We start from the raw sequence: 9,465 nt of genomic DNA on the forward strand, positions 1-9,465 counted from the left end.
CCTTAGGTCAAGGTCACACAAATACCAAGAGGCTGTGAGAAAACTGTTACGAAACTTTCCTACCATTCACAATTAGAATCTAATGTTGAAAATTTAACGAAGTCGGTAAACAGGAACTGGATGAGCGACAGACCTGAAATCGAATCATGTGTAAATGCTTTATATTAAATATCAAGAGGCTGTGAGAAAACGGAAACGAAAATCTCCTACCCACACCGTACAATCAAATTGGCAGACAGCAGTTCAAGCGTCGACAGCTGTACCAGTATATACATGTCGGCGCAGGAAACATAATTGACAGACGGTAAGTATTCATTTTTAACATATCCCAACTGTATTCTAGTAAATCAATGTTATGGATTCAAAGTCAACATCCAAAGGACCATACTTACAAATGTCTGGCCCTTTGCAAGCTTTACTTCACGTGAATTTTGACTGAAGATAACCACACTACCCGATGAGATGTGATATTTTTAGTTTTAAGTCACAAAAACTTATATTTTCTCATTATAATAAATCCTTTTATCATACGATTCGTAAATGTCAACATTTCGTCATTTTATATTCCAAACCATACCTTCAAAAATGCTTTGAAAGTTATAGGGTATTTAAGTTTGAGTGAAATTTTAGTAACGTACAAAATCATTAAAATGATTAACAGTCATCAACCACAAAGATTAAATAAAACAATCTTATTAAAGGTTCGTTATGCCGCATTCTTTTTTAAATCTTTAGAAAAAAAATATAAACTAAAGTAGCACTAAACGTGCAGCAATGTGTTATGAAGGGAGAAAAATGTAAACAATGTAGTACTTTGACATCCATACAAAATGATAATGCACTATGATTATACCATTTGCAAAAAAGGACAGTTCAGAACTGTAACAAGATCCCAAGAATTGAACAAAAAAAATAAAAATGATAGGATTTCCGAGGCATAATGTGCCATTAAAAATGCCATAAGATGATTAAGAAAACATGGAAGTGTGTCTTAAAAATGCTTTTTATTGACATAAAAAAATGGATGATACTTTCAAATAAAGTTTACGCTATTGAAATGTATTTTTTTCCAGTTGTAAATGCCTTTCAGAAGCCTTTCACTACTTATTTCCCTTTTTCGTCCTATCTTTCAGGTTCCAACGTTCAATGGTTGATATTCTGGCATTTACTACTTGAAAACTATTAAATTCTCTTTAAATTTCTCCTAATGCTTTTATTTTATCGAACATAAATTTAAATTTTGTTTTCTTTTACATTAAGATTTTTTGAAAATTAATTATTTTAACATTTTTTTCCTCTTCAGTTTAATACTGTCTATTAATTTCAGCGTTCATTAAAGTGATTATAGGTAGGTGATCATTACCCAAAGTATCATCTATGACTAAAAATTCTGATAAAATAAATAAATTTGATGAAACTATGGAAAGATCAATCGCGGAGTCTATGTGGGAATCGCAGTTACTAACTGTCGTTACATTTGCGTCCGTCATTTAAATAACAATAATTATAGTCAATTAAAATCTAGCAATTCCTCAGACTCAGCATCCTTCCTATCGTCATGATTCCAGCATGCATGTTTAAGATTTAAAATCTCCTACTATTATAGCATTGTTTAAGTTATATCCATAAATATCTTAGTTTATCATACGAGTTAATATTTGATAATATGTGCATAATAGTTTATAACGGTGAAATTTTCATTTATTCCTATTACTTCTATAGCTACAAATTCTATATTACTATCATAAATATACCCCCACCACAAAATGTGGTTGGGGGGGGGGGGGGGGGCTATAATGGATTCGCTTTGTCGCGTCCGTCCGTCCGTCTCAATTTTCGTGTCCGCTCTATAAATTCTATACCAATTGAAGGATTTTCTTCAAACTTGGCTTAAATGTTCACCCCAACAAGGGGATGTGCAGAACCCATGTTGCCCATGTGTCAGATCAAGGTCAAGGTCACAATTGAAGGTCAAAAATCAAACAATGAAATATAAGACAGTATGTCACACTTGAAGGTCAAAAATTGACTTAGAAAATGTTCTTAAATTTTAACATGTACTTGAATATTTCTGAAACTAGCACAGGTATTTGCTTGAAACTTGAAAAATATATAAGGTGTCACAAATAAGATATGCAGGTCAAGTTTCATAACTCTGTATTGCATTTTGACAAAGTTATGTTCCTTTTTAAGTCTTTAAATTTACATACAATCAATGAATACTAGACAATATGTTATGTCCGCTCTATAAATTCTATACTATTGGAAGGATTTTCTTCAAACTTTTCTCAAATGTTCACCCCAACTGGGCAATGTGCAGAACCCATCTTACCCTTGTGCCAGCTTAAGGTCAAGGCCACACTTGAAGGTCAAAAATTGACTTAGAAAATGTCTAGTAAATTGGGAAAATGAAAGGTTATTTGTAACTGTTTCGAACATGATTTGACAATATATATTTATACTAATACCTGTACAATTAGTCTTTTTTCACCAGAGATAATTTCTTTTTATGTATATATATTTGTGCCACTAAAGTTATCCTCTTAGGCTCTTAACCACCTTTCCAAGTCGTCTTCTGTCAAGGACATTGGTGGGGGTATGAATCGCATTCAGCGATAGTTCTAGTTTGTAATCTTTTCTTTAAAAGTTATATCATTTTCGACATAATTATATGCATACACCGCCGCCTGGGTGATCTGTAATCAGTCTTATTTTATAAACTGGCTTTTGGTAGCCTTTCAATTTAAATGGAACTTGTTGTTAAATTAGTTTAGTTTCATGTATACAAATTACGTCTAGCGGGTTCTTAAGATTATCTAAATAATTTTGTAGTTCATTACAATTTATACTTTTATCTGCTTTCATTCCATGACAATGTTCGTTGTAGTCAGAAATAATTGTCCTTAATTATGTCTTATCAACACCTCCAAGTATTGATCCGTTATCTTTACAACAAAATCTTTTGCATTTTCGATATGATTTGCCTATGTTTAAAGTTATCAAGTTTTAGAAAGTATGGCGAATTTTCAAACTGTCTTTTAATTTAGGAAAGACTTAAAATAGTCTAGGCTCGTCTGTTTATTCAATGTCAAAATTGATTATGTAAAGTTGTAAACCTCAAAAGAAGTTTAGCGTGTTAACTTGTACATAAAGAAAATTGAAAAAACAACAAAAAAAAACAACAAAAAAAACAAACAAACAAGAAGAAAAAAAGGAGAAATATAAAGTACACTTAAAGAAATTAATTATGAAGGCTAATCATTATTTATCGTCACTGCACTCCGCAACTTCTAAACATATAAAAACTTAAAATCACTATCAAAATTCTATAAAAAAAATGAAAAGTACAATATCTAAGAGTTGACCTATGAATATTTCAAGTTTGGAAAAAAAATGAAAAATTATAGTACCGTATTCAGTTAGTAGATTTAATGTAAAAATAAGAAAGCCGTTTGATTTTTTTTTCATCGTTAACACCCTGGATGAACAAGTTTTGTCACGTGACCACAAATGCAAACGCCGGACCCAATTTCAGGTAATTATTTGCAGATATCTTTTTTTCCACTGCGAGCACAAAAATAAGACATAGACCGTAGGACCCGGCGTAAATTAAGCTTTTATTTTATGTGAGTACACATTACTAGACTTTAGTAGTTTTTTAGAACACTTCGACACAATTGTTCTTTTCGCAAAGCAAACGCCGGTAGGTTTTACTTTTTACAATCAATTTTTTCCCTGGAAATACATGTTGAGGTAAAATAATAGAGAATATGTCTATTAAAATGCCATTCCCGTCCCTAACTCATTTATAATTCTATTAGCAAAGTTATATTTGACATAACCCATGTTATTCCCCGTATGGTCTAACTTGCAAACGTCGTTTTAACATGTAAAATATGCAAACGCCGGTTGAACATATTAGGACGTTTTCGGGAGTTTTCATATGGACATAATAGCAAAACTAAAACTGTTCAATAGAATTTCTTTAAACTTGGCATGTTGTTAGAATATGATAACAGAAACATTTTAAGCGAAAAGAAAATTGGGGTCACCGTTTTCGTTGTTGAGTTAGCTACCCCTGAATCAGACTTTTCTACTTATTTGAGGTCATTTCAAGGGCAGATAACTTAAACTTACTTAAATGAATTCTTGATTTTACTTCTGGATTATGTTTTTCTTTTTATTGTTGAGAACAATACATAATAACATGCAATTCCTTACATCGTTTCTGTTTTTGTTTTTTTTTCAATGAAAATAAAGGTACTTTGAATTCTTAAAAATAGTCCATTTTTTTAGAAAAAATGCACAGGTTAAAAGGAGAAGTTGTTATAAAAACTACCCACTCTAAGTTTGTTCTTGAAATTTTGCATATCAACAAAAACGAAGATAAGCTTCATGAAAATAGGAAGAAAAATTGTTTTGTTACCATTCATTGTAAATTATATGCCCTTGAATTTAACAAAAAGTCCATTTCAAGGGCAGATATGTCAAAAATGAGAACGGTGACCCAAATTTTTTTTCGCTTAAAATGTTTCTGTTCAACAAGCCAAGTTTAAAAATTTCTATTGAACAGTTTTAATTTTGCCTATATGTCTAGATCTATATGAAAACTCCAGAAAACGTCTTTAAATATATATATTTCTTAATTGCATCTCAGACAGGATTATCTACCGTTTACACCGGTGCTGGAAAACTCTGTCTTACACCCCCATGTAATACAAGTCGCGTGCTTTAAATGACGTCATTGGCGCGCGCCTTTTATGAATGAATCACGTTCTTAGGATGACGTCATTTTTCCTGTATGAATGAAGTTGTATGTTCATATGCTACTATAAGGAAAAAGTGCGTAATATATATATCAGTTTTCATAATTTCTGTTTTGAAAATATTTGACATGTAATATGCAAGAAAAAGAATCAAACACTGGCTGTTGGCATAGAGGGGATTTTCCAGCTCTCGGGTAACTGTTTAGCGGAAACTCGACAGATATTCCGGTCTGTACCGGTGTCACAATAGGGACTACGATGGGATACCAGACCGACCACAATTGCTATCTAAAACAACCAACAACTCAGAACAGAAAATATATACAAATTTATTTACAAGAAACGAATATTTATAAATGAAAAATGATTATATATGAAAAATCACTACGCAAACAAACACTATCAATGTATCTCAGCCTATTTCTCCAAACACTATCAACGTATCTCAGTCTATTTCTCCGTAAAGTTTCTGTCATGATGTTTCAATAAAGTGGTGGCGTTGTTGAACAAAATTCGTCACAATGGCGGGCATCTTGTATAAAATCTTATCAAGCGTAACTGTACTTCCTACAGTGTTGGCACAGTTGATAGGATCCTGAACAAGGGCATGCGTCACCCTTTAGCCATGGACATACGTGTGGAGGGCCCGTGTCATCTTTGGGTGTGTCCTCAAATAAGAAGCTACAAAGTATTAAACATGGTAAGTTCCATGATAATCAAACATAAGGGTATGCTAAAGTCCCTTGAAAAAGACTCGACCTTTGTCGGTTTCCAATAAAATAACGTGCTTCTTTGAATAAACAAAATGTCCACTATAGTACACCATACATTCCGTGGAACAAAAATTCAATCACATCCGCATAATACTGCGTTGCAAATATATTCAAATATACGCCACATAATAACCACCAATAAATAAACGTCTTCCAAAATCATGCCACTGAAGATCCTTCTCTAGAGATACGTTAGTTTTGATACGTTGTATTTACTTATAACAAAAACTGATGATAAATGAAATGAAGTAAGATGATAACGTAAATTAAATTGATTGAAAGAAATCATTACGATACTGCAGCATTTTACATAAAGTTACACAAATACGGTAGAACCATAATAAATTATTTATGAATATATATATAAGGTTCTTATAAGGTTTCTTTTCAATTTTTGCTACAGAATGTAGTGATGGAAAAAGAGAGCAACAGTTGCCGAAGTGAAAATCCATAGCAGGAAACAGGTCATCTTTCATTTGATCAAGAAATGGTGAAAATCAAGAACATCTAGAAAATTATAAAACAGTTGAAGAAGTTCATATATATAAGAAGGGACCACAATTTACACTGACATTATTTACTCATTTACAAATTACAAAGTGATGTTTTAGTAACTGTTCTATACAACATGATAATGTGAAAAGTCAACTACAGTCTTTTAAAGTTCATCGGAGTCTGAATCAATGTGCAAGATCTAAAATACAGTTACTAAATATATATTAAAGATAACAGCTTGACACTTCTTATGCAGATATATGTATAAAAGCAAAGGAACAAGTAAGAAAAATGTCATTAACCCATTACTTCATGAGCATTTTGTGAAAAATGGCTGTTTTCATTGAAAAGTCTCCCGTGACAAGTTCAAATTGCTATAATACTATAAAAACTGCTTCAACACTAATCAAACTTGGCACAAATGTTGACTGGACCATTGCCCTTGCAACAACATGCTCAGGCATAAATTTTCTGTTACCATGGCAACGAGGTGACATCTCAAAATTGCCAAAAATCACTATTTTGCGTTGATATTTTCCATCAAAATTTATTTCAAAGTGCTGCAACATCGCAATGGATTGAGATAGAGTCAAATGCTTTTCAGCGTTGGTTACACGTTACCTTATGATCAATCTGGGGTCATTAACAGCCCAAATTACAAGTCCAAAATTTTCTTGGCGATGAGGGGGACTCCGCCCCCCTTCAAACCCCCCAAACAGAAGGGGGCACTTCCCCCTTCTGGCAACCCCCTGATGTATCTTTTGGTTGGGGCCGCGCCGAAAAAGAGGTCACTTTTTTTAACAACATTTCTCAAACAAAAACAAGTGTTAGGGGCCTAAATAAGGCATTTTTTCATCATTTGAGACAACAAAAAGGGGGGGGGGGTGAAAAAAGGCGTTAAAAGGCGTGTATATGAAGTAATGGGTTAAGCTTATTTGATCTAAACAAAAATAGTATTACTATAGAAGGTTGTAATTGCCACCCAGACTTATGACTTATGTATTTTTGTTCAAACATTTTTATTTGACTGACCTTTATAGGAAACATGTAAACATTAATGTTTAAGTTTTTATGTGTGTTTCCAAAGAAAAATTGTAAGTTAAACATATATGATTTTTAAACATTGAAGTATTTATGAGTATCTTTGTTATGTTTATATGAAAGTTTAATTTTGCTGATGTAATTAAAAGGTTTTGCAAAATAAATGTATGTTCTGTTACATGTTAAAACCCCCTATGCAAAGAAAGGCGTTAGAAAAGAAAAAAAAATGTTATGAATGTAGGTAAAAAAATCGGCTGTAAGTCGGTAAACAGATATCGGCATCCGATATCGGGCCGACATTGAGCCGGGTTGCACATCCGACGTCGGGCCGACTTCGGATGCTGAAATCGGGCCGACATTGCAGATAATATCGCCCCGACATCGGTCCTATATGTAATGTTTACTGGGTAGTGATTTGATATGATAACTACGTATTTTAATGATAATAATATTACTATATTTGCACCACAATGATTTAAATAACTATAAATGCTTAATAACATTGTCTTATATGTGTATCAGTTTTACTATTGTATGGTTACTTGTAGATTACGATATATTATGACCTATGTATAAAAAGCAAATAAAATATGTTCTGCCCCTTAAATTTATTTTTAATTTATTGTCCTCATTAAAATTCTGCTAATAAAATGACCAAAACTGATGTTAGACATTATACCTGCAATAAAATTCAATTCAAATCAAGCAAAGTATACATGTCAAAAATCCTTTTTATATCACTATTTATTATTTCCTGATATTATCATACTAAACAATCATAAATAAAATGTTTCTTTCCTTTAAAATTCTAATTTATTATTAAATGTTAATTTCTATAAATCTCTTATATCTTAAAATTAACCTTTAAAAACAAACCTAAACAGCTTTTATCTGTTTCATTAACATCTTCTATATTGTGTGAGTTTTGTGAAACACTCCGTTTTACTATACATCATATATTGTCTGCATAACCGACTGCGTTTTAGCCTGTGCCCTTCTTTCAGCCAATCGCTGGTCATGTTAGAAAACGAGACTTTGACCTTTTATTAGTACCCGCCGAATTGTGGGTAATTTCTGTACATGTCTGGGAAAACCAACTTTCGTTTTTGCATCAAAAGCTCATGTGAGAAAATGCATTTTCAAGCGTAATTGTTGTTAAAGGTTTGGCTATTTTGTAAATAATTGTCATTTTAGTTTATATTATTGTGATTTGTGTACAAAATAATTAAGTAATACTTTCTGGTGTTTTACTTTTTTGAGAGGTTATTGTAGAACCTTTACAGTATAATTAGGTGACTTACCTATTTTGATGTCTGTAAACCAGGTCCGAATGCATTGACTTGCCTGTCTTACGAACTGTTTAGTTTCACCTCTTCAATGTTGCCAACAGCACCACAATCGTAACTTTTCGGCTGTTTCCGTCAGGCTTCGGATGAGGACTTCGAACACAATAAATAGAATTCATGAATACACTGAACGGGTATTCTGGTCTAGCCTACGCTAAGAAACAAAACATAAAAGTAAATGTTAATTTAATGCCGGGAGCTGTTGACTATTTTTTTCCAATATATCAAGTAAAAGTCAACCCAGATAGGTTAATTCATAAATATATATGTAAACAGTGCATTATTTATATACTTATTATAATGGTTGTAGAAACCGAAACCTGTTGACAAAATGGATTTGTTAATACGTGTGCATCAGGGGGTATATCTAAATTAAAAATTGTTGTCAGACGTATTTTTAGTCACATTTGTATCGAAACAGACTTTTTTCATGTGGATGTCAAATATATATTCGTTTCACATTATCGAAGATTACACTCCATGTTTCTGTTAACATCTGAAACCATGTGGTAAAACTTATTTCAATCCGTATTGTTTCTGAGGTTATTATGAATAATAGCCGAGAATGTTCCAATTGATAGCACCAATAGCTGCTTCTAGAGAAATCACTCAAAATTCCAATGGGCCCTTCGCCGTAACGGGTTACAGCCAATCAAGGTTATCAAATATATACTCACGTACTCAACCATATTTCGTACCAAGATCTGCGAGTTCCACACTCCTCCTCGTCCTATTTGAAGGTGTTAGTTTTGCTTTTTCAATTAACACTATAAGTTACGACACCCCCTCCCTTGTGATTAAGGGGTCTATTCTACCAATAACCACACTTTGTCAATCACGGGTCCTATACCAATGAAAGATGCTTCAACATTTATATTTTATATTTGGATGGCTTACTACCATACAAACTAAACAAGACCCGAAGGATGGTTTATATATTTTATTATATGTGTTGCATCCAAGTATGCACTCACAAACTCACAAACATCAAGTAAACATATATACAGTAACAATAACGATATTTGCTATTTAAGGCGTGGCTTA

The 9,465-nt window shown here is 32.6% G+C and overlaps 1 long non-coding RNA gene across 1 annotated transcript; it reads right to left on the bottom strand.

The window, feature by feature from the left end:
* Positions 1-5,079: 5,079 nt before the first annotated feature.
* Positions 5,080-8,689, bottom strand: LOC132721362 (uncharacterized). Its single transcript, XR_009624455.1, has 2 exons — positions 8,377-8,689; positions 5,080-5,447 (listed from the first exon to the last, which is right to left on the bottom strand). It is a non-coding gene; the product is annotated as an uncharacterized LOC132721362 (long non-coding RNA).
* Between the last annotated feature and the right edge of the window lie 776 nt (positions 8,690-9,465).

The sequence above is a fragment of the Ruditapes philippinarum genome, unplaced genomic scaffold (assembly GCF_026571515.1).
Source record: "Ruditapes philippinarum isolate M1 unplaced genomic scaffold, ASM2657151v2 ctg197_1_1_1_1, whole genome shotgun sequence".
NCBI lineage: Eukaryota > Metazoa > Mollusca > Bivalvia > Venerida > Veneridae > Ruditapes > Ruditapes philippinarum.